The sequence below is a fragment of the Struthio camelus genome, chromosome 2, assembly GCF_040807025.1.
Source record: "Struthio camelus isolate bStrCam1 chromosome 2, bStrCam1.hap1, whole genome shotgun sequence".
NCBI lineage: Eukaryota > Metazoa > Chordata > Aves > Struthioniformes > Struthionidae > Struthio > Struthio camelus.
Window position 1 is genome coordinate 88,952,143 of NC_090943.1, and position 26,862 is coordinate 88,979,004.

The 26,862-nt window shown below is 40.5% G+C and overlaps 1 long non-coding RNA gene across 1 annotated transcript in view; it reads left to right on the forward strand.

The window, feature by feature from the left end:
- The window catches only part of LOC104153742 (uncharacterized), a 35,776-nt gene extending 13,836 nt beyond the window's left edge, over positions 1-21,940 (forward strand). Inside the window, exons 3-7 of the long non-coding RNA XR_696322.2 lie at positions 18,196-18,363; positions 19,594-19,641; positions 19,965-20,021; positions 20,370-20,427; positions 21,858-21,940. This is a non-coding gene — a long non-coding RNA (uncharacterized lncRNA). The remainder of the gene's footprint in view (positions 1-18,195; positions 18,364-19,593; positions 19,642-19,964; positions 20,022-20,369; positions 20,428-21,857) is intronic.
- Positions 21,941-26,862: the final 4,922 nt, after the last annotated feature.

A 26,862-nucleotide genomic window follows, 5' to 3' on the forward strand; every position in this document is an offset into this window, starting at 1 on the left:
CACACAGATTAGTTTGTGCAAAATAAGGTACTTATTCAGCTGGCAGGAAGACATACAAGCTTATAAAGAAGCAAAAATTAAGGAAGACGGTATAATGTTGATATGACACAAGAAGATCTGGAAACAAGAGTAGTGGGGAATACAAGGATCGCTTTCTTTTGCAGAATTACATTGACACAGGGTTTTAACCTCTTAACTAGAAACACCATTAGCCAAAATTTCCAATTTTTGTATTTTCTCCTTGTTTTTTTCTTTTTGCTCCCCTATGCAGGTGGCAATGATTCAGGGTACAATTAAGGAGTTAAGAACTTTGAAACTATATTGCCACCTGAATTGCATATCTGATCTTCATTTCTGTAACGAGCTTTATCGTCAGAAAGAGTCCCTGAATTCCTTAAATAGGATCCCTGAGCTGCTTTGGTGTATAGTCTTAAATGAATCATGCTTTACACTTTGTGTCATGTGTTTTGCATATTTATTCTTAAAAGCACATTGTTCCTTCAGGATGCTTTTTATCTGATAAGTAAGTACTGAAATGCCAATTTCATACATGGTTGTTGTTTGAGTCAGTTTCTTGCTCCTACTTCATGCCCTTTGAAGCCTTTCTGCGGTGAAAAAGAAGAGGAAAACTACCTAAAACTTCACTCTGTACTTTCCTTCCAGCCTGTACCATTTTCTTCAGCCATGCAGGCTGGTGTGTAGGCTGCTGATATTCAGTGTCTAGGCTGCTCTGAGCTATACCCATGACCATACCCCGAAAGAGGATCGAAGGAATATAACAAGTTTCCTGACAGAAGCGCTTCTTCCTTTTTATTGAGAAAGCTGAATGCAGAATGCAGGGAGTATTTGACCCAATATAACTCAAGTCACAGGAACAGTAAGACTGAAAATGTCAAAAGTTATACATTGTTTTGTTGTTTTGTTTATATTAGTTTTTAGTCAAGAATAAATGGCACTCTTTTCTTTTTTTTTTTTAGCTTTTTTTGTTGTTAAATTCCAGTTAGCTTATTTGAGGAGCAGAAGAGTGGCTCCAAAAACTGGAATTTAACTACTTTTAAAAATGATATAGGATCTTTTTAGATTTTCATTCTAAATCAAGGATTTAGCAAAGATTACATAATGACATACAGACAAGAATAAATCATATCAATATGGGTTTTTCTATCTTCAGATTTCCCATAACATATCAATGATCCCAGGACCTACAAAACCCTGTTCTTAATGTTACTGCATTTTAGTGGTACATTATCCAGTACGCTCAGTCAAGAAATCGTAGCAGTGTAAAAAAATCCCAGATTTTGTATCAAATCTGTTGTTTCTTTATCACTGAATTTGAGTAATTCTTCCTTTTCACTTAGCACTTCATCATTTTGCTAGCCGAACATACATGCTAGAATATAGATGGAACAATACAATCCACTCACTTTTTTGAAACATTGATACAGGAGGTAATGATCCAATATCGTAATTGCAGTGCCACAGCAGAGAACAGTAGTATCTATGATACAAAAGAACAGGTAATTCTTTGCATTTTCTTCCTGCAAGCTTTTGTCATAGATCTAATTCTCTCATTGAAAAAGGCAAAGGTCTGACTTGTGTCACGAAATTCAGCTGCAATGTTTCCCCTTTTATATGGTATTTTTTTCTGTAGTTTGCATTCAGAGAAGGTAACTGTCATTCTTTTCAGAATAGGATAGTAGGAAGAAATCAATATTTCCAAAAAAATCTTAGGGAACATACTGCTTTTGTGATTTATGATGTCTTTTGATAGTCTTGAAGAGTGTTTGTTCTCTTCAATAATCTAGCTTGAAACTTGACCCTCTCGTTCCTTTAAAACGAATGACTTATTTAATTCTTCTTTTTCGAGTACGCTTGTCTGTGAGCATACGTTTTGGGCATATGTGTTGACTGAAAAGGTTCCTGAAACTCTGGGCAAAGGAACTGCTTCTTATTGTTTGCTTTGTGATACATTCAAGGAAAAAGAACTTAAAATTCTTTGCAAATAGATAGGACTAAGGAAAAAATAACAGACAAAAAAACTGCTCCTAAAACATCTGACTCCCCATTCAATTTCCTCCTTAATGGAAGTAAACTGTTATATAATCACTGGTATTTTTTAAAAATACTTCCTTCTGTACTATTGTGCACTGACCCAATTGTGAAATGCTGAAGCAGAGTAAATTAGCACAAGTTGAAAACTGCTGTAATGTAGCTGTGCTAACGCCAGTCTAACTTGTTTAGAGTCAGCTGAGATAATACCGTATGGATCTACGCTGTGCAGCTTAGACAAAATCCCTATTACTTGTATCCAAATGTTTAGGTGTTTTTTTAAATTTACTTAGCACCAGCTGTATTTTTATGACATTGGAGCATTATCTAAATGTGTTTTTTACATTAAAGGTTTGGGTCCACAGAGTCAAATCTGGATATTAAAACATATGTATCTGATTTCATATCTGAATCATAGCCTGCTTTCTCAGAACTGTCTTCTGAGTTTGCTGGGAGATGCAAATACTTAGTATCACAGAAACAAAGCTACTTATACTTTCCTATCTATAATGTGCGTAGCACATGACCACCTTCAGTAGGTACATTTTACACTTTTTCATTTTTATATTATAATATGTTATTACAAAACCTTTTCTATGATATATTGCATTTAAATGACAGAACCAAACAACTGCAGCTTAGATGACAATGATGTTTGGCTCTTGTTTTCCCTTAACTTCAGCAATGTCTTCCTCACTTCTCTCAAAACTAAACCTTCTCAGTGTTTAAACTGAGATTGTAGGATCTTTCATCTAGGCAGTCAGGCTGGAAAAAGTCATTATTAGAAATAGCAATAGGCTTTTATTCTGTTTTTGCAGGGGCTGTGTTTTACTGATATAAAACCCAGTAAATATAATTTTTTGTTGTGCATATGTTATACCTATTCAGCCGAAAGCCAGTGAATTCCCATTTTCAGCAAGTATTATCAGATAAGGTATACCGACCCTTCTGTAAAACACTAGTAAAAAGCCATAAAGCTTGCAAAATCAAGCACCTACAAGGTAAAGCAGATCTGCCAAATGTATCTGCTTTGAAATGAGCAAAGTTTTCACTTAGAAATACTTAGCTATCAATTCTATCTTTGCTAGATTTTGAATGGATCTTGTCTGACTTTCTGCTGAATCTGTCTGAAGGCAGGGATGTTGCAAACCATGGCCTTATGCGGTCTGCTTGTAAACCTGCCCCAGAGTCAAGGATCGCTGAAATTCCAGGTTCCCTCCCTTGGGGAAAATATCCTTGATAGATCTGATTCAGGCTGGATTCTGCTGGATACCTGACCCTAGAGCAGCTACGTCTGATCAGTCTTCCCTATGAGTGGTCACACTTACAGCTTTTCTGCAGCTGTCCAGCGGATGTTCTTGTCAAATTAACCACCTTTATAGGCATCACAACTGGTAAGATTTTCAATTTCACTCCAATGAGTTTCTATTTCACTCAAAAATGACTTCTATCCAATTCAAACTAAAACCAAATTAAAATCCAGGACAAAATAAAACACACTGTAAACAATGGGATTTCTATCAAACTAATAAAAAAATATTTTCAGACCATTTTATCATACGATACAGTGTTTAGTTATATGATTATATCTTTTTTTCCCAGAGAGCTCTTGCCCCATTCAGCAGATGAGGCATTCCCCTCCAAAGGGACAGAAGTCTGAGCATGCCTCTTTTCTTTGGCTGCATAGCTATTCTAAAATTGCATGTCTGAGTTTATACCATGTTAGCATTCCCTCTCTGTTCGCAGAAGTGCACCAGCTTCTGTTGAATATGCAAGTCAGAACCTAAATATGTGGAACTGAGCATCCAGAAATTAAAAACAGCCTTTTATGCATGATTTGATAATGGTAGGTTTAAATGATTTGGCATGATAATGTAAAACAAGCAAATGTTAAATCCAGATTTTCAGGATAGCACTTAATCTTGACATTGTTGACAGGTTTTTTTGCATACTTCTCCTTCATATACCTCACTTTTCAGCATCTTCAGTAAATGTGGTACAGGTGATCCACGCTCATTCTCTCTCTCATATTTATCTCTGAGTACCATACATCCAATTCACAAAATAATGCAGAAGTTCAAAAAGTTTTCTTGCCTTACAGATAGGGTCAAGATGGGTGATAAGACAACCAAACAAAAGACTGTATACGTGATCTGAGTTCTAAAACTCCCAAACTTTTCCAAATAACTCCAAAGGTGCGAAGGCCCCAACCCACATAGATAACTGCCTTGTAAATGATCCTGACATTCCTCCTATCTATTGCATCCACAGAAACCCCAGTAGGCCAACAAACTCTTGCTAAGTATCTCTGTGGATACTGAGGTACTGTATCATAGGAGATTCCTCCCTCTCCACTCACAGCTCTTGGTTTCTATTGCTTCTTTCAATGCTTTAATCCGTTCTTTTACGGTAATTCAAGTCATTCTTTTGCTGCTGGGGTCCCATAGAAGCGGAAGAAAATGGATTTCACGACTAGCTGTTCTCAGTGTGTGAAAAACTCAAGCTCTCTGACATTTGAAAGCCCTAGCAGTTTCTTATCTGGAATTTTCTAGAGCCGATTGCAAAGGGGATATGTTATTTTCCATGGCAGAAAAAGACTAGTTGATCTATTTTTTCCAGTGTTTTCCTTATTATTATATTTTCAAGAGAAATCACTTCTGCCTTTATCTTAAAATAGATGTAGTCTGGTAAACACAAGCTTTTTTTCATTTCTGCATCTGAACCTGCAAGTGTTACTTTTGGGTATAAAAACATGATAAGACTGATTATAATAGAGGGAATTGTTTAGATTTGTGGCTGCTGAAGTAGATTTGTGTACTATAAGGGCTATCAAAAAGCATACAGCTGCACATGATTTGGCAATTAGCAGTGTCCAAAGCATCTAACTCTGGCAGATGTTTCAGAAGCTGCTAATTTTAAATTGCGTCAAAAAGGATCTTATATTCAAGAGAACACTCCGGTTTTGCAAATGTAAAAGCACCAACTTAACTGTTAAAGTATTTTAAAAGCAAATTTTAAAAAGGCCAAGTATGCCAAAGTCTGTTATGCCAACAGGAAAAATAAGTAACGTTGTACGTTTATGTACTTAAAGTAATCCATGTTTGCATAGTGGATTCGTTTGGTAGAGGAAAGAAGTGTTATGCTTTGAGACTTTGTATGCTTGGTTAAGGAGTCAATAATTGAACATCATAAAGTGTCTCTTTGTGATTCTAAGTCTTACAGTCTTTAAGATATAAAAAATGTTTCTCAACATTTCAGACAACCTTCAGGCCTAAATAGTCATTCCAACCTCTCTTCAAGAAACTGTGCACGTTTCATGTGCAATGACCTATAGGCAAGAAATAAGTGCAAATTAAAATATTTCTATTAAAACTTATGTTTGTTAATGATACTAATGCAAAGCTTATCATAGCTAGTGTGTTAAAAGGCTAATACAGGATTGATTATTTGGCTTTCTCAGACAGACGCTTTGGACTGTTTTAGATCAGATTATGGTGTTCAGTGTGTTGATGCATCCTTTGCTCATCATGATACAGGGATTGAAGTGAGAAATCTGAAAAAAAACACTGTTTTTTTTTTTTTTTTAATATTGGTTGATTGTGAATTGTTGATGGTTTTCCTTAAACTTTCACAAATAAGGGAAAGATGTTCTCATTAAATTAGCTGTATTTTATTCCAATATCCAAGGCACCTTTTTACTTTCTTCATGTTTTCTTATCTATGAATTTTGACATAGCTATTTGCTGGGTTAAATTCTGCTAAAATTAAAAACATTTATGAGGTTTATGAAGGCAGTTACGTGGTTCTACTACCAGAAAACAAACAGTAAAAAACTCAAGTTCTTGTACACTAGGAAGTGTTTGGAGGTTTTGCCAGTTTCTGCTAAGCTAGCTACAGCATTATGTATGAAGGTAATGTTTTTATGCATTTTAGCACAACAGCAAGTTTTGATGATAATAGTATAGAGTAACATAATTTATTTTTAGATTTATATAAAACATTTTTAATATTTCAAAGCTGCAAGTACATTATTATAATTCAATAGGAGAAATCTGAACATAGAAGTCAAGCATTTTCAGGTCGGAATAAATGGCAGGAAATAACATCAACTGTTTGATCCAATCTAATTTTCAGACTTTGACCTGACTTCCCTCTGGATATTAATTATTGAATAAGAGAGGAGAAAGGTAGAAAGAGTACAGGAGAATTAATTTTAAAAGGATTTAAGCATACTTTTCCCCTATGATCCCCTAGCACTGGGAGAGTGCTACCTTCCATTAGCTTTGCCTCCAAAACTCTATATTGCTTCTTTCTGGAGGCAATCTTTAAATGAAAAAAAAACAGAGATGAAGTATATGACTAATTAGCTTAACAATGCTATACATTTTGAATGTGATCTTTTCTTGTCAGATAACTGGCAATATGTAACTATTCTTCTTACTGAAAAATGGCTTTCTGACCCTATTAACAGGGCACTCGGACCATTTGTGCTAAAGTTTCACTATCCACTTTTTTATTAGCTATTGTGAATTTAATGTGTAATATAGTACTTAAATCAGATTTGTTTTCTGACATAGTAGGCTGTCAAAAAGAAAAATCCTCCAGTACAATCCCTGCTGGAATTATCATTATCTAGCTTTTTGTTTGCAAAATCAACCAAGTTCACACGTACAATATTTGCTCACTTTCATACCTATTTTGATTTGTATGCATTGAATTTAATCAAGTTCAGAAAATAAAATATAAGTTACTTTTCCTCATTCAGTATGTTCATTAGGAATATGACAATTAGAGAAGAGGATAGTGCCTTTCACTTACACTTTGGTAAATCAGAACTAATTCCATTTAAGATACATGAATAACACTGGGGTAAATCCAGTAACAAACCAGAGCAGGGAATTCTCTAAAATATACGGAGTATCAATAGCTTGTCTTTTTAGTAGCATCTGTAAGGCTTGCCTATATGAAATGTTTAATCTTCCTTCCATCTGCTTAGCTTTTGTCTTGAGATTGTACTTTTATTGTGCCATGCTTTGTGCTAGCTTTCAACATAGGGAGGTGAAAGTGAGAAACAAAAATTGAACTGATTGTTTGCACAACTACCACTGGCCTCCAGCTGCAGAGAGTGAGATGACTGTAATCCTTTGGCCCCATTAAGAGTTCTCTGCAGAACCACGGAAACCCTGAGCTAACCTTGCCAAAGAATGTCCTTTTTATCTCCATTTTCTTCCCTGAGTAGCACAACTGCTTTAAGGACCATGCTATCCTTAGTTATGACCCCTATAGTTTGACCTGCCTCTCCAGATAAAAAGGTGGTCAATAGAATTTTCTAGGAAGTTCACACAAACTCTATAGAGCTTACTTAAAAAATATAGAATATAGCGTGATATTGCACAAAACAATTCCAAAGAGTTTATGCACTTGTTTATTACGTTCTATAAATAAAAATTGCTCTTTAAATATAACAAGACTTTTAAATGCTATTTGCTAGATATGGAAGCCTAATTTGTAGAAAATATTTTATGTAGACTGTTGTTTCATATTTCTGTGAAATCCCAGAGTTCGTACAAGTCTCTGCTTTCACCTTCTACTTGTTCAAAAGCTTTTCTTCTATTTTGTTTTTTGAGTATGTGTTAGAGGGAATGTACGGTTCACTCTTACCTTTCACAGCTTTTATTTTGCCTTAATGCCAGCAAAATACTTTTGCTGTTCATTTCATAATGATATAAATATTCTGAATTTAAATTTGAAGGCTAGACTTAGGAATGTTCAACATCACAAAATAAACAAACAAACAAACAAACAAAGCACCCCCAAACCCAGCTAGCCTCCCCACCAGAAATCTTCTGTAGTTTGTCTGATTTCATTCCAAATTAATAAATCTCAAAGACATGGAGAATTTGTTAAAAAAATTTTTCTCAATTTTATGTCATATTTCCACAAATACGTTACCTACCCTGAATGGTCATGACTGTAACTTGATAAGCCATGGCAGTGCATATGGCATACAAGACGTAATATGTGTATGTTCTCTGTCCCAAAGATCTTACACTAGCAGGGATATTTTGCTGAGCTCCTGATTTACAAGAAGACCTGGCAATCTTCCTCAGTTATGCTGTGCAACTGAACACACCTCTTGTTACAATCAACTGCAGCAGAGATTCCCAGCAGATAGCAACACAGACAGCACTGACTAGTTACTGCGGCTACTGCAGTGTGAACTTTATAGCACTCTCATACAATTGTCTGAACATCTGCTTTTATTACTCTTGTGCTTCCCTGCTTTTCAAATTGTGAACAGTTTTTTGCCTATTATGTTCTCTACTGAACAAAGCCATCAATTTTAAGCATCTTTTCACATTTGCTGCAGAATGAAATCATTTTCTTTTCTCATCAAACAGTCTGTATAATTAGAGTACTTTATAGCTATCTCTATCAAACAATTAGTGTATTAATTGCTGAGGTTTGGACTATACTAGTGAGCATGTAAGCAAAATTTTATAAATGTGATTACATTGTTGAAAATGTAATGAACAGGAATGGCATTTCTATAGACAATGAATCCTTTTCTCTGGAATACAGCAACAAAGCTTTCTGATTTTCATTATAGATAGTCAGTTGTTTATCCTCAAGGGTTATTTCCCTTTTCTATATCTCCAATTTTCTCTTTAGATTTGAAAGGCCTGATTCTGATCTAGCTTACTAAGAATTTACTCTGAAGAAAATCAACTGATTTCCAAAAAGTTAATCTGTATTTATAAAAAACATAACTGATAGATTATTTTGGCCCAGAGAGTTTTGAGCAACCTTTGAGGGTTCATTACAAGTTAGCCTCTTGTCCTGCTGCTATGGTTCCTTAACAAATAAAGGACGCATACCACCAATTTATCTGAGTCTGTTAACAAGTAGTTAGCACATTAGTATAATCATTAGGGATTTTAGAATTCATTTGATGCTTTTCATGCTTTTGTACATGAACGACATACATAGCCTATTGGTTAAAGAGAGGGTTGTATTGTGCTTCTTATGGCACAGACCATAAGAGAGTTCTAGTCTTCTCTTTCAAACTCATTATCAGCGCCACCATTCTCTGAAAGTATGTAGCATGCAATCTCCTCTGTGACTGGTCAGGCCCATAGGCAAAAGATACTCCTGAGATCATAACATTTGCTAACTAGGCTGCTAATGTAGGCTTCCTTAAAGCACATCTGGCTGCTCCACAGGTATACTGTGGCTGGCTCATGGACAGGAACAAGAATCCCTATCTGTCCTTGTAGTAACTATTTTCACTGTATAGATCTTTTAATCTTCAAAAATAAAATTATCTTCTTTTTTAAATATGGAATGTATTAAGCATGCTGATACTTATTTATGCCTTCCTGAGTGAAGGACTGGGGAACTTGAGCTCTTTTGGCTTGTGTAGTGGAGCTCTGCAAAGGCAGTGTCAGGAAGGAGAGCATAAAGGGTACAATATTCCTTTCTTCTACCTCAGCTTTAATCCCACAAAGTGTAGTGATCAAACATTTGAAGTTCAGCTCTAGAGACAGATAGCTGGTCACATAAGCAATTTCTCTACTTTGGGACCTAGAAGCACTACCTAGTCTTGCACATGGACAGGTGTTTTAACCTCTATGTTGAGATGAGGTAGAGTCATGCCCTACTCTTTCTTGCTCCATGGGTTCCCATATCAGTGAAATTTGTGTGTGTAGGTTAAATAGGAGCAGCAGAATGCTCAGAAAGGTGATTAATCTAATGAAAAATGGACCAGCACTATGAAATATGAAGAGAAGCAGACCTGCCCCAGAGTGAGCACACTATCATGAGCCATCTTCCACACACAAAGAAAATCAGATAGTGTGTGATAATATTTAAGAAAAGATTGTTTTTAATATTTTTAAAAAGGGATTGATACAAAAGTCCTGTGACAAATGCAGACCTCTTCAGATTAAAGAGACTTTCAGCATCTGACAGAATTTATGCAGCAAAATAAGTCAGAGTCCAGGAGGGAGGCATATGCAGGAAAAGGAACTTAGAAGCATTTGCAAATTTGGGGGACTTTTTGTTTTTTTCCCCTGAAAAAGTTTTAATGGAAAATTTCTATATTCCCAGTTCCCTTCTACCACCACAGAAGAGTCTAGGCAGGGCACTGATTCTGAAGTTCTGTCCACAGACAAGTACCAGACCACAGGATCCAGCTGCATCTCTTTGTTCACAGGGGTCTTGAAATACGTCATTTTTACCTAAGAAAAAGAAATGGAAGGTGGAAAGGTGAATGAGACAGTCCAGATGCCTAGTTAACAGTCAGTGCAGCATATAATGAGGAACAGAGGCACTAGACCAGCTGCGCCCACAAGGCAGCAGTTGAAGCATTAATTCATATTTTAAAGTCTATGTACGTGACAAGCTCACTATTTGGCTGGCCGTATCTTAAAGTGGAAAGGAGAGGTTTCTTTGTCCAGCTTTGTCAATACAGCAAAGAAAATGTCTCTTAGACTGGATGATCTCAATTCTCACAGATAGCTAGGAAATGTCAGTTAGTCATCTCAGGCACCTGGGGGAGGCTGGGGGAAGGCTTTGTAGATTATTGGTATTTATAGTGAACATTTCATGAATCTCTACTGATAGATATATCTCTAATGTATGTTTTCTATACAAGCAATTACTTAATCCTTGGCAAATTCAGGAAACCACAAAAGCTATTCTGTTAAGACATAGGCCACACTTAAAACTTTGTTAAGCTTCTTAAGGATGTGAGACCAATGGAGTTTTCAGCCTTTTCATTAACTCCATAATCCAGCAGCTGTCTTTTTTTTTTCTTCTATTTTTGTCAGTTAAACAAATGGGCCTTGAGTACAGCAAAATACTGAGATATTCCTGAATGGAGACTTGTATTTCTAACTACTGCAGAAAAAGAGTTGTTATCATTGACCATGTTCCATTAGAAGCAGTTTTATATCATCATTGAGTTTTAATTTATCACTTTCATGTTGTAAATCTGTAATGAAATATGACACTAATATTCTATTTAAGGAAGTGAAATGTGTCCTTCTAACAATAAATATTAGTATAAATTATTAGGGGATTGTACATTAGCAATAAACACCTGACTAATGATGCTACTTTTTTTGAGGTATTTCCTGTGCCAGTCAACAGAGTACATATATTTTTATGGAATTAGCCAACAACTATCTACTTAAAATTAATTGGGTTTATATTTCCTTGCTTTGTACTATGTACCATACAATCATACAGTCAAAATAGGATAGATAAGATTTACAGATGGACTACGTCCTGGTGCCTAAAACAAATGAGAATCAGCATTCCTGTATTTGGTTTTCCTCTATACCATTGATCTTTTAGCTATATTTACAGTCATAAAGGTATTTTTTAATATATTGATGTTAACATTAGGAGGCTCAACAGAGTCGTTTTTAGAGCAACACTAATTAGACCTGATTTAAACATTTTGATGAGATCCTAAAAATGACTGCCAATTTGAGTCAAGGTAAACCCATGCTAGCACAATATAACTAAGTAATCAGAAAAGGCGATTTCCTGACTTTAAAAAGACTTTTAATAGAAAAATGTATTGCTGAAACTTTGTGCCTGTTTTTCAGTCATTTTGAAATTGGCCAGTGAACACAAATGGAGTAGGAGGGCACTATCAGATGGATAGACAGATTTCTTTAGGTGTCATGCTTAAAAGTATTATAATTCTGTGGGAGAAAGAAACAACCAAAAGTGAGACTAAACTCATCAATATTCAGGCAAAACATTCATCACTTAATTTTTTCAACCATCTCTAATTTCTAATCTCTATGTTAATAGCTTTCAGGGTAGTGCAGAGCCTTGGGCCTTCTACCCATAATGGCAAAAATCATATTTGCAGGGCTACCAGCCATTTTAAAGATTTTCCTAAAGTATCTCAGTCTTTAAGTTAATGTGGTTCACCTAGTTAATTATCATTAGATAATATGATTGAACATTTTACATACTGTTCAACATTTTCAGTCATAATAGAAAATTTTTGTGTATAAGATATAAGTGGCTGCTGATTTAATCATATCTAGATTTTATTTTCTATTTACTTTATTTCAATTCTTCTATAGAATCTATGTAGTAAGTACCCCCAAAAAGCCAAAAAAATCCTTCTTGAGTTTTTCCATAAAACTTTGGGGGTGGCAAGTTGATGTTTGCTGTTAAATCCACTATACGGCTGAAAAATTATAATTTCTAATATCTTTATTTCTCTGTATTTTGCCCATATCACTTTTATGTGCAGTAGCTGTAATTAAAAGGTTTTTTTTTAATTGCATGGGATACTTTTTTAAATATAATATTTTTATAACATTCCTGCTGTGTTAATAACAACAAGGTGTTAAAAGCTTTTGTCTCATTGGTGTCTTTCTTTTGAATTTTATGAGAAAATTTGAAGTGCTGTATATTTAGATAAAAGATTGTCATCCATGGAAGTATTTTTCATCAAGGTATACCAAGTATACCAACAGATCATGCTTGCTTTTGTTCTATTTTTTTATAGAATTTACTGTATGCAAACCACATTGTCCAAAAAGCACATAATGGCTTAGTAAAAGCATTGAAATTTATCATGATAGAATGCTGTATCCCATGTAAGTAAAATTTCCCTTTTGATGAGTTAGTAAATAGGTGCTCTCTGCTACATTTCAAGGTTATCTATATTAACATGATTCTGTTTAAGCAAGGCTAAACTACTGTTGTGTCACAGTAGTGAAAGAAAGTAATTGCTGCATTGATTCTACATGCATGAAGTTTTAACCTGCCCTCTTAACCACCTCTTTTTGTGACAGCTGTAGAGGTCCTACTTAATAGTTAATACCCTAGATGTTTTATCATATAACAAGTAGTTGGAGTAAGGGATTCTTTCTCTAGATGCTATCAAGTACATGGTTCCGAGGGAGACTAGATGAGGCCATGGAAGAGAAGTCTACTGGGGATTTTGTATATAAAGGTGCCACCTCTTGCTCAGTGTTTGACCACCCTCACTATCAACATTTTTTCCTTATATCTAGCCAGAATTTTTCTTGTTGCGGCTGGTGTCTGTTGCCTCTTGCCCTATCACTGTGCACCTCCAAGAAGAGTCTGTTCCTGTCTTCTGTTTTGGTAGCTGTAGACAACAAGAGATTTCCCCTTAGTCATCTCCGCCTAAGGCTGGACAAAACTAGCTCAGCCTGTCCTCCTATGTCACATGCTCCAGGCTCACTCTAGCATGCCAATGTCTTCTGTAGTGGAAAGCGCAAAATGGGACATAATAGTCCACCTGCAGTCTCACAAGCGCTAAACAGAGTGGAAGCAGGCCACTTTCCTTGACCTTTTGCCTATGGCCTTGCTAGGGTAGCCCAGTATGTGGGTAGCCTTCTTCACTATAGAGGCACACTGCTAGGGTGAGGCTGACTAGCAGCCTGGAGGTCCCTGGATGCTCCTTGAAGATGGGATGTCTATTTGCATATTCATAGCCTGCAGGCAGGAAACAGAGGAAGAGAAAGTTTTATCGACTGGGCTATGGAAAGTCAGTAAGCATTGGCAGGTCTGGGAATATAACGTGGTCCTTCTGATTCCCCATTTTATGCGCAGATCATAAGAATAATCTTAACCAAGACCTCTGTGTTGATGGTTTCCCATCCACTTCTCCCTTTAAAACTAGACCAAATGTTATTGTATGAGCTTAAAATAAGAATTTACATTTTGGATGTTTACCTCCACTGATCCTCAAAATGTTTTTAGGCTTGCCTGTCACATGCCATGCCATATATTGATTAAAACAAGATTAAAGAAACCAAAAGCTGTCATAGTCTGATTAAAAAAATAAAAAAACCACACACAATGAAAAACTTGTAACTGTGCTCTCTCTCTGTGTATTCCCTTTCTGTTTCCCTGCTTCTTTGTTTCCTCCTCCCCCTCTCCCCAGTATAATCTGGTTTCCAGGGACATAGAATTAGAAATTTACCAATGTCCAGAGAGCTGATTAAAAAACTGCGGGATAATGTGTGACTCTCACAGTAGAACTGCATGTGCTGATTCAGTAAACTATGGAGAGATAAGCTATCAGCGAAGGGGAAAAAAGAAAAAGAAAATTTTAAGGAGATTGTTGTAAATATTTATCTTGTGGAAGAGCAGTAGCTCTGATCTTCTCATCACAATGCCTGAACTAGGCAAGTGTCCAGTGCAGCCAGTGGAAGACAACAGAAAATAGGATAGCAGTCAGAAACAAAAAAGTAGGCATAGAAAGAAAAAAAAAAAAAAAAACTCGGCAGAAATATTATAGAGGTCCCAGAAAGTTTCTGGTGGTAATTGCAGATCTCCAATCACCTGTCTTACAGTGATTTCGCATGACTGGCAGATTGCTGAGAAAAGTTGTGTATTCCAGTTTGATCTTGACTGCAGTTCCATTAATATGGGTGTGCACTTTTGTGTTTTGTATTAATTATTCACTAACTTTTATTTGGCGTGCTTTATTCTCTTGCTATTAATTTTAATGTGGACCAAATACGAGCAGAGCTGTCATTTTAATTAGGAAAGCTGTTCACTATAACAATAAATAACACTTTATACCAATACAGAACTGCAGATTTACTTGTGTGATGGTGAATTGCAGATTTAATGGGGTGACTACAGTTTGCAGTTTTTTTAGCTTATATCATTTGCAATATGCGTAAAGTCTGTTTTTCATATATTCCAAAATGATTCAAAAACTGAAATTCAGGGCATGTCTTTTTGACTCAAGCTACCTCTGTGTCAGAGATTCTTGCACAAGCTTGTGGCAGGCTGGTACAGCTGTGTCGCAGGAGAATTCAGCAGTGATGCAAGTGACAATAGGGTCACGTCCCTGTCTTGAGTCAAATGACGAGGTGGACTTACAGGATGAATTTTAGTAGGAGGGTGACGTAATTTCCAGTCCCTGAATGGCAGCATAGCTTTATCATTTCTACATCAGGCCCACAGCTCTGAAGACCCCGAGACATAAACTGCACCTAACCTTCCTAGTAAATCTGCACCTGGGTAACATGACAAGGCTATGCAGTCTCAAGCAGATATTACTTTAGGCCATACATTATAGCCATTTAGTGTGGTACTGAGGCAGATATGTTGCTATAATTATAAATAAGGCTGGGAATCTCTGCACTATGCTATATCACTATAAATATGCCCCCTGCTTCTACAATTTGGTTGTCTTCATTTTCTCCCATTTTCATTGGTATTTCCTATTTCATTGTCCCTAAATGATAAGTAAATTGAAAATTCAGAATTTTGGAAAAAGTCAAGTGCTTTGAAGAGATTGTCTTTGAGAAAGCTTAATATGATCCACTTTTTAGAGGGAATGTGCCTTTAGTCTCCTATATTCAAAACCATTAATAACTTAGAAGGTCAAAATCTTTTCTCAGAAGTAGCCCTATCACTGAAACTTGACTTTTCAGTTGAGCTGTCTCCTTCTATGTATGGTTTATGTTTAAATGACATATAAATATACTATATGGAGGCAAATCCTAACCCAGTAAGAGTTTATCTGAAGTACAGTATTTCTTAGAACTGTTTCTGAAAAAAAACATTCTATGAAATATCAAAAGATTCCTCATAACATTCTCATTTCTTTTATTCTACAAATAAAATAAATACTTGGGAACAGAAACAGAATTGGCAGTATTGGTTCCCAGCATGCAAAAGTAAGATATGAAGACATAGAGCATGTCTGTAAGATCACAGTATGAGAAAAAAGAACAAGAGGTATGTGAACAATCCCTTGGAAAGTACAGAATACATCATGGAAAGTCTTAAACAGAGTTTCCATTTTGAACCTAAAAATGAGCAATGGAGTTGAGTGGCAAGATTTCTGTCCAGTGGAAGAGCAGAACCATCCAAATGTTAGCATTATTTTCATTTGAATGAAAAAGTACCTTATGAGTAAGAAAGAGATTAGCTCCTTATTTTGAGAGATTTATTTCTGAAGAACTGGAAAACCATTTTTGAGTTAACATTATCAGATTTATATTCTTTATATTTTCTGACAATTTCCACTTCTATTGATTTACATTTCCATATACATATTCTGTTAATTGTTCTATTTACACTTAAGCTGTGAGAGGCTGTATAACTAATCTATTGAAAGAATACAAAAATAGCAAGAGAGGAATAAAGCTGATATGACTTAAAGTAGGAATACTTTAAGTGAATTTGAATCGCAGAACTCTGGAATGAAAAGTTTAGCAGAAAGTGTAAATTATCATATCTTAACTCTGTGCCTTATCTGAGGATGAAATGAAAAAATGTTGTTCCAAAATATGTTACTCTCAAAACATTTTAAGTTTTTCACTAAGGATTTGATGAAGTAAATATTGTACTTTGCAAGTCACTTAATCTTCCATAATATACCTTTGAGTTCACATATATCATTACTAAAGAGAACTACAACAATAGATCAAAATTTAGATAAATATTGGTTTTTAAGGAGAGATGCATTAACATCTTATTGGAATCTGCCACCATAGTTTCTATATTTCAATGCTCTCTACAGAGATCCAACATTTATGACAATTGTGATCAGATCAGATTGTAAACTTAATGTAACACTATATGGTGATTCAATCCTGACATATTCTTATGTCAGAGTTTGATATTTAAAGAACTACTTTATATTTTCTATTTTGGTACTTTTTCTTTTTTTTTAAGATAACCCATTGTATCTGTATTAGGGATCCTTTTGATTTCATAAGAAAGTTCATTTCATCCTGCCGGGACAAAATTTTAGAATAAATTATGGCCTATTTTGCTTCATTTTTTCTTGTAATCAGAGGGTGTGATTTATGATAACTTATTCTATTAGAAAGAATGATTTATTTTAGCCTTTACATAATTGCTTGGAAAATAAAATTACTGTAGCTTCATTTAGAAATATATATACTATTCAGTTCTTTTTCCTATGGTTTTAAATAGAAGACAGTTTTTATGTAAGAAAAGAATGCTTATCCCCTTAATGAAAATGATAACAAAGGTTAACTGTGATGAACTTGGCAACAATGAGAAGATAGTAGACACTTTTATAGACATGAACTTTTTTGGGAATATGGGGTAGAAACTGGTAATTCGAAGTAATTAATAAAGACAATCATGCTTTCAAAGTAGCAAGATAGTGTATTCGTTTGGTTTGTTTTTCGTAGAAAGTCATCTCTCATTGATGAATTGCTTGTTAGAACACCATTGTACTTGTGCTCTACTTCTGGGTTTAACGGAATTCAAGTGAACAAGGTTTGTAGATGTTAGTGTAAAAGGAGATATGTGTCCATTTAATGACAGCAATCCAACAAAACATTTAGATTTATGCTTGACAGAGTTGAGTTTTAGGTATGTGGTCCGATCAAAGCTTATGGAGGTAGCTGCAGCCTGCATTATTATTACTACAGCATACTTGGATCCACCTGGAGTCACACCTGGGAAAGCTTTCACATAGGAAAATTGAGAAAGCTCTGGTGGAAAGAACATTATTTTCTTTTAAATTCCACATGTTTTAAGGATATCTTATTAAACCTAACATTATAGAAAAATACATTTCTGAGAAAGACTTCTTTGGTATGGTTCAAAAACAACAACAGAAATAACCCCAAATACATCCAAAACTGGACAAAGGCTATTAATTTTAGTACTATTTCTAAGCTTACAATATTTTTATTAGCTTAAGTGATTTTATAGCTCTATAAAAAAAAATCCACAGATGTCGTGTCTGGCAACTGTACAGTTCAGTATTGTGCTAGCTTACTCTTTTTACCTGTACACCTTCATTATGTTCATGCATAAACTGGTCAAGTAAACAGTAAAACAGAGAAACCATAAAAAATAAAATCATGTGCCATCTTCTAATTTTTTTTCTCCTTTAAATTTACCAGATAACAAACCAGCTGATGCTGCAGATATACATTTTGAAAAGGCAGTAGCTCAGTGTTATTTTTAAACAAAATCATATGATCCTACCAAAGGAGCTCATTCCTTTTTCAAATGCCGTGGAATGACAGCCAATTTTAACCTCTCTTTAAAATTCTCTATGACAAATCCATTAGAATCATCGTTAAGAGGCTTTAAAAGCATATTTCCAGCCAGACAATCACTCTGTATCTTCAGATGGCGATTATCGAAGTGACTGGCGTTGAACATGGACTCTCCCCAGCTGACGATGCCCACTAGATCTGCTGGACAAGCATGCACTTTCAGCTGAGTGATCGTAGCCATCGTCTATCTCTGAAGCTGGAAGCATCTGCTCCGCTTAAGGCAGTGTCTGCAGTGTGTTTGGTAAGGGACTGCACACCCAATAACTCAAAAAAAGTTTGCAGATGTCTCTTACCTGTGTCTTTGGTTAAAAGGATCTGTTGAAGCCAATAGATGTCTAGTGTAAAAAATACTTATTCTATTCAGCTTCTGCTGTTCCATTTATCTGATATAGTCCTCTATGAAAATGAAACATTTAACATTTATATATTTAATTTTTACAATTAAAATAATTAAGCCTCATGTTAGAGGAAAGATCATAATATTATGAAAACATTAGCTCAGTTACAGAAAATAAGTAAGGTTCAAATTACTGAGGAGCCAAAATCCAATAATGATATCAGTAATTACATCAGACATCTTCTCTGCTTTCTCCTTTACCACTTCTTTGTCAGAAGGTCTTTCAGGACAGTTGATTGCTATAATGGAAGATTGCACACAAAAAATTGCCACCATTGGAAGTATGATTAGGATGGAATATATTTGAGGTTTGCTCATTTTTATTTAGAATGTTATCAACAAAATATTTTCCTATAAAACAACTACATTAATACTTCAATTTAAACATTTTTTTCCATGTAGAAAAAAAAATTTACTTGAGAAAACACTTATCTTCTCTCAAAAAACAGTGAAATTCTTATGAATGTTATTTGGGACCAGTCACATCTTATTTTCCGCTAGTCCCTCCTGAAGACAATTACCGTTCAATTGCTCTACTTGACTGTTAGTTACCTGCAAGCTGTTGCAAGGTCAAGCATAGGGAAAAATAAAACAATAACTCTAAATTACAAGCCCCATTGCTTTCCCTCTCTTGAAGACTAAGGCTAAGAACACTTTCTTCTGAATATTCTGAGTGTGTAATTTACATATTTATATACACACAAACACATTCATGCACACATATTACATTGCACATTTCATTAGAATGTAATGCATAGATAAAGTGTAGACAATATATACTTAATTTTATTTGTTAGCCAGTAACAGATTTATTTAATAAAGGCATGACATTATAAATAATTCACAAATTCTAAATATAGTATAATACATAAATTCATTAATGTAAACTATAAACAATTATCATCATTTCACTTAATGACTTATATTAACAAATTTTATTTAATCATAATTTTAACATAGTGATAGAGTGATTTATTAAACTGATTTTAAAAATGTTAACTCTGGCTTTTGCAATTGGCATCATAGTAAAAAAAAATTACACTCAGAATTCACCCACAGGTATTCTTTCTACAGCTCCTGTGACCTGGCTTCAGAAAGTCACCTATGTACTCTACATATTTGGTAAGAGCCAAAAGAAGTGTGTTGCATCTATAGTCCATTGTTAAAATCTCTTTCCATGTTCGTTTTTAGTAATCTTACACAGTGAGAACATTATTCTCTTTTGTTTCTAGCATTCACTTTTGCTATGTAAAATTCAAATATTTCATCTTTATTAGTAATCCATACACTTGAAAGCTAGAACACTTAGATATCTGAGGAAGAAATGCTTGGGATAAGTAGGTTATCTTTTGATAAATTTTGATATCGGTTGGTTGTTCTTTGAGATCCAAGATGCTTCTAACACCTGGGCAAAAAAATAAATAAAAACACCCTTTTTTTAACAGTCCAATGACAGCACCTGGTGATCTCAAGCATATATGGCAACCTGGACTGGAAGAGGGGTATGTGTTTCATGCTAATACCATACTGACTTTGCAACTTTGCTCATGCCACCTCCTATACTTGAAACAGCCCCCTTGCTCTAGTGGCCAACTACATGCAGCTGATCCATCTTTAAAATTAACATATTTTATTTAGCCTTAAAACCATCCACCAGCTTTGGCTATTCCTACTACCTCTTTAATCACATATTACTAATGACTTGCTGAAGTCATTAAGCTTATATAATTATAGCCACACCTTAATGGTACTGGTCTAGTGATTAATGATACAGATAGGCTGCAACAGAAGAGAAAAAATTAGGAGTAATGTAACAAATGCATGCCTTCTGCTCTCCTTGCCTCTTCTAGGCTGTTTGGAAGAACTGCTACTGTAATATCCAATATATCACATGGATTTTTCTTCCAGGTAGGTAAAATAAATGAGTTGAATTAAGATATGAAAAATGACATGCAAAATAAATGCATTTTCTTATCTCATGATTTCTTAGATACACAGCTTATCAGATTTAAGTTAGTTTTGCTGTTCTTATTTGGTTTTCTATTGTAATAATCAAAGACATTTCGTTAACCCTCTTAAAAAAAGATAATTAGATCAAATCCATATTAAAATATATACACAAGCAGTCTAATTTCAAAACATCTGCCAAATACTACTGACTTCTATGTGAGATGTCAGGTACCAAGAAAACTTGAACAAAAAAGCCGAAATTTCACGTCTTATTTTCCTTACATCTTAAAAGGAAAAGTGGCAATCTCAACTACTTATTTTTTTCTAAGTATAAAAGTTTAAACAAATTGCTTCAGAAACTTCATAAAATGAAGCAATTTGATTCTAACACCTTTTTTTTGTATCCTCCTATTCTCCTCAATAGAGGAACATCTAGGGAACATTAAATAAACTAGATATACACAAAGCCATGGGACCGGATGGGATGCACCCAGAAGTGCTGAGTAAACTGGTTGATGTCATTGCAAGGTTGCTCTCACTAATGTTTGAAAAGTTGTGGTTCCTGAAAGATTGTAGGAAAGCATATGCCACTCCAATCCTCAAAAAAGTCAATCGGGGGAACTACAGGCCAGTCAGCCTCACCTTGATCCCTGGGGAGGTGGAACAACTAATCCTGGAAAAGATTTCCAAACATATGACGGACAAGGTGATTGGCAGTCAGCATGGATTTATGAAGGAGAAATCATGCTTGACCTATCTGTTAGACTTCTACAACACAATGACGGGCTTGGTGGATGAGGGGAGAGTGGTGGATGTTTTTAGAAAGGCTTTTGACACTGTCTCCCATAAATGACATCCTCATAGACAAGCAGATGAAGCACACGCTAGACAAATGGACTATGTGATGGACTGAAAACTGGCTGAACCGCTGGGCTCACAGGGCCTGCAGCATGAAGTCCAGCTAGAGATAGGCACTAGAGGAGTACCCCAGGGGTCCATACTGGCTTCAGTACTGTTTAACATCTTCATTGACCTGGACAATGGGACAGAGTGTGCCCTCAGCAAGTTTGCAGATGACACAAAACTGGAAGGAGTGGCTGATACACCCAAGGGCTGTGCTGACATTCAGAGGGACCTCAACAGGCTGGAGAGTTGGGTAGAAGGGAACCTCATGAAGTTCAGCCAAGGGAAATCTTCCTAGCCTGCAGTCCCCTTGTTTTTACTGCCCATTACACTCAGGCCCTCCCAATCCTTTTGGATGAGGTGGAAGTATGGTTAATGGAATTGGGCACTACAAATACGCTAACCCTGTGTTTGAAATACACTGACTCTGTGTTTGACCTAGTGCAGTCCTTATGCAAGGTTACTCTAACTCTTGTTTGACTTAGAGTAACCCTAGCCGCTTGAGCAAGAGCAAGTAGCTACATGCCTGAATCCACCGCCTGGATCTGGATTTGGAGGTCGCAGAGTAAGTGGAACGAGACAACCGATAGCTTGTGAACTGAGTGACCAGACCAATCAGGCTGCTGGAGGATGCGCGTGGACAAAGAGACCTAACCAATCCAAGCACTGGAAGTGGCGTGTGATAGCTCGGGGGGAAATAAAAGGTCACTAGGGGAAAGCTTTGGGGCTGCTATGCAGACGCTATAATAAAGAGCATTAATTCATATTGAATGACTCTGACCTGATTCTTCTATTCCGGGGAGGTGTCGCTGAATTTCCAACTGCATTTGGAGAGGTGGTAGTCAATGCAGGAGGTTGGGGTTAATGCCTGCTCATTTCTTTCTGTTGCTTGTGCTTCTTGTTCCTTTCTTCTGCTCCAGACTTCTTACTTGGTTCCTTTGCTTTGGAATGGGTGTCTCCATGGGCTGCAGTCCCTTGGATGCATACCTCCTTCCAAGAGCACGCCTCCAGCTGTGTCCTGTTCTGTGTGCCTCCTCAGTTTCATTGCTCCAAATACACCTCATGATGTTTCTCCCCATGTGTCCCCTTTTGTGTCCCCTCCTGTGTCTGCTCTCTTGTACCCCTCACATGGCTCCTCTGGTATCACCTGCCCCAAGCTGCTGGGACTCTATCTTAAAAATATTTGAGCGGGGGTGCGATATATGCGTCTGGCTGAAGTTTTGGCCTGTGGGGCATTGTTACTATCCATTTCAGAGCTGACTGCACCCAGCTGTGACATGCCCAGGACAGCTCATGGCATCCTCCCTCACAGGGTGCCCTGCAGCCTCAACTACCAAAAAACTGCCATTTCTGCCCAACACTTTCGACCCCTCCCCTCTGTGAAACATATTTAACAGCGATTTGATTATACATATATCATAAATGCTATTTTCAGCATGAACACAACCATAGCGTATGCATTATAAACACTACTCTTCCACCCAGAGAGCAGGGACTGACACTGCGCTGGGTACCCATGTGCTCACTAAAACTCCCCCCATCACACCGGAAAGCAGAATATTTGCCTTAAGGCTATTGCAGGTTGAATGCCTCCTCCTCACGTGCTCCATCACAATCAAAAGAAAGGCAGTCAGGCAGGCAAAAAACAATTTAATTTCAACCACCTCCCCATATCGTTCTCCTCATCAGCTAATAATAGAGGGAGAGGACTAGGCATAGATCTATGTGACGGCTTGGGGAAGAGCCAAAAGGGGCAGCAGTTTGGGAAGCAATTTTGAGAACCATTGGGGTTGCAAGGCAGCTCTGGAGACCATCTGGTCCAACCCGCCTGCTCAAGCAGCGTCCGCTGGAGTGGGTGGCCCAGGATAGGCCCTTCTGGAGCTTGGAGGAGGTGACCGTTGACTATTAAGCAGCTCTCTTGGACCCCTCTTTGCTCCAGGGAAGAGTATGCCATGGGGAGTCTTCCCAGCAGGTCCCTCAGCAGGCTGAAGTTTGCTGCCCTGAAGGCCCGGCTTGTGAGGCTGCCTTTTGCCTTGCTCCCTCCTCGAACCATGCGCAGCTCCACCGTCTCGTGGGCGCTGCAGCCAAGGGTGGCCCTGACTGCTCTGCTGGAACTCACTGCAACACCCTGCTGTCCCAGGTGAGACGGAGCCGCGGTCTCTGATGCTGCTCTCGCTGTGCCCAGCTGCCCGGGGACCTTTTCTCCTCGCCCGTGCCAAAGGCAGAGGTGGAGTTGCAGCGGTTGGTGTCCTCACTGGCCAGCGATCTTCACTCACCAGCCAACACTGCTGGCAGAGCTGGAGGTGTAGGTCTCGAGCCTCTTCGTCTGCATGCTCCTCCCAGCGCAGGCATCTTCACTCGCTGCCCGAGTCCTCAGGCAGGCTGGCGGTGCAGCTCTTGTTTCTCTCCCCGCCAACAGGTGCGCTTGAGGTGGAGGTGTACGTGCCGGCAGGGTCCCAGGCGTCAACAAAGGACGCAAAGGTGCTCACGCATTGCACCTCGAGGACACAGCTGCAGTCACAGCTGTCGTCCTCATCCTCCGAGGCCAGGGAGCTGCAGTCCGCGGCACAGCCGTCGCTGTCCCAGCTGCCCACGGAGCTGCCCAGGGAGCTTGTCTCACTGCCCGGCTGAAAGGCGAGGCTGAGCACGCAGGTGGCCCGTGGGAGCTCTGGTTGCTCGCCGGCCGGGCAGCTGCTCTGCTCTCCTAGGCAGGCAGCAGACGGCAGGGTGGAGGCACTGCTGGGGCCTGTGGGAGGATGCTCCTCGTGCTGCCCTGCAAGGGCGGGGGCAGCCCTTGGCCCTCCTGCCAGGGCCGGTGACAGAGGTGGGGGGAGGGTGTTGCCGGCCTCCTGGCACCTCTGGCCGCAGCCAAAGCAGCCCCACAACACTGCCTGCCACCAGCTCCGAGCCTCAGCGCGGGGCTGCTTCCTCAGCTGCCTCTGGGGGCACGGCCCTGTGGGCTCGCAGGAGGACGTGCCCTCCGTGGCAGCCGCTCTCTCCGCGCTGCCCTCCTGAGACTGGCCTTCCCCAGCAGTGGGCTGCACAGCCTCCGCCCCTGGCCATGGGGACACCTTGGCTGTGCTCCTCCGCAGCCTCCGCCTCAGCCTCTCCATGCTGCAAGTGAGGGGAGCAGGGGTGAGGGTAGGCTCAGGGCCGCCTCTCCCTAAAGCCTCTCCCTGCACTCCCCGGACATGCCCAGACTCCAGGACCTGCTCTGCGCACGCCCTCGCACACATGCCTGTGAACGCATACACACGCACGCGCGCGCACGCACGCACACACACACACACACACACACACACACACACACACACACACACACACACACTCACACACGCAAACAGCCGCTCATGGCAGGGGAAGGAGGCGCAGCTGCAGAAGAGCCCTCCGTGCCTGCCCACCCCCAGCCAGGCTCCTGCAGAGGGGATGCTCGGGGGACTCTTGTGCCCTCCCCTCCTCCCGAGGCACTACCTGCCGGGTGGCAGAGCTGCTCCGCCGCAGTCCCTCTCTCCTCCAGTGCCCGCAGGCACAGCGGGTCGCGGGACGACGCACACAAACTGTGCAAAGGAGAAGGCAGGAGGCATGAAGGTGGCAAGAAGATTCAGGACCAGTGCCCCTGCTCTCAGCGTCTCCAGGGAGGGCAGGGGCAGAAATGGCTTCTGCCACCTGCCCCCAGGGCTCTCCCCACCCAGCGCTCGCTCGGCAGCAGCCCAACATCCTCCCAGCCCCAGCAAAGCTCTCACCTGCCCACAAGGGGACGCAGCTCCAGGCTCCAGAGGCGAGAGCTCTGCAAAGGCTCCTGCCTTCACGCTCCCGCCCTTGGCTGGCCACCGCCTGCAAGGCCCGCAGCCGCGGAGAGCAAGAAAGAGAGCCTTGGCGCCAGCTCACAAGCTTCCCTCCGCTCCCTCCCGCACCCACGCTGCTGCCCTGCTTCCCCCGGGTGTGTGTGTGGGGGGGAGCTCTGGAGGCAGTCACTGAGCTCCCAGCACCTCCCAAACATGCTGAGGAAGAAGAACCTGGGGATATTCCAGGCGCAGGACGTGGTCCCTGTGTAAGGAACCTCGGCAGCACCCTGGGCCCATCTAGAGCAAATTCAACTCAAGGAGGAGACAGGCGCCAGGGCACGCGCCACCCCAAGCCCTTTTGCTAGGGCATTTCCGCACGCGGGCATGGAGAAGGAGCTGATGGCGCTCTATACGGGGGTGGGGGGCAGGGGGCTTTCTCTCTGCCCACGTGTTTCCACCTCCCCTAGTCTCCCCAAAGCAACCCAGGAAGGGGATCACGTGTCAAGTATGGCACGCGAAGGCTTCCCTAAGCCCTGCCCTCCACCTGGGAAGAAAGCACTTCCCGCCCTCTCCTTGGCTTGCCCAGCACCCTCGCGCACATCCCCTGCCCTCTCCAGCGGAGATTTCTTCTCGGCCCGAGAAAGGGCAGCTCTTCTGTGTCCCCCAAGCAGGGGCGCTCGGCCAGGAGACTGTGTCCTGCTGCTTTCAGGCGGGAAGACTTTGCCCCGCTGCCCTGAAGCACGAGGATCGGCCGAGGGGAAGAGGGAGCTGCTGGAGAAGGTGCCCAGACGCGGAGGAGAAGAGGCGGCACGTGCAAGTGGGAGCCCCCGGCTGGCTCGGGGAGCAGGGCCGAGCCCCTGGCTGGCTCCTCGTCCCCTGCCAAGCCCCTCGGGCCAGCCCGCCTCCGGGGCGGCGCTGCAGCCCGGCAGCCCCGAGCCGGGCTCCCTGCAGCCTCTGTGCGCGCCTGTGGGGCCGAGGAGGGAAGGAAGCGGCTCTTACAGTGTGCGGCTCCCAGGCTGGCGCTGCTCTCACGACGCGCGCCCGACGGACACGGCTCCTGCTCGGCCACCGCCACCACCAGGGACCTCCGCCGGACAGTGTGCGGCCGCCTCCTGTTGTGCGCAGGGCCTCACCCAACAATGGGGGGCGGGGCTGCAGCCACGCCCAGCCTCGCCCCCCCCACACTCCCCACACCCCTGGGGCCGGCCAGGGCCTGGCAGCAGCCGCCCTCCTCCTCCTGCCGGCCCCGCGGGGCGTCGTGCCGCTGGGTCAGCCGGGAGGTCCCGCCGGAGGGTCCCCGCGCGCCCTCGGCCCGCTCGTGCTTCCGAGCAAGGGGCAAGAGCGCTTGCAGCCTCTGCCTTGCCGGCTGGCGCTCTCTCCCGTGCCCGCGCTCGCGCCCACGCCCGCGCCCGCGCTCAGGCAGCCCGACCCGAGGAGGAGGCGGCTGCTGCCGGCGGCGGCAATGGAGGGAAATTCCCCCTGCGCCAGGGAGGGCTCCCTGCGGGGGTTCAAGAAGCCCCCGTGGCAGTCACGTGTGTGGGCTGGAGCCACGAGCTGGCTCCTGCGCTCAGCCAGCATTTTGGCAGAGCCCTGCTCTGTGAGAAGAGCTGGGCTCCCCCTGCCTCTTGGCCGGGTCTGTGGGCACGCTGCGGTAGGGCTGGCCATGGTTTTCTGCCCAGGGCGCTTCTAAAGTCATGGCCTGGCA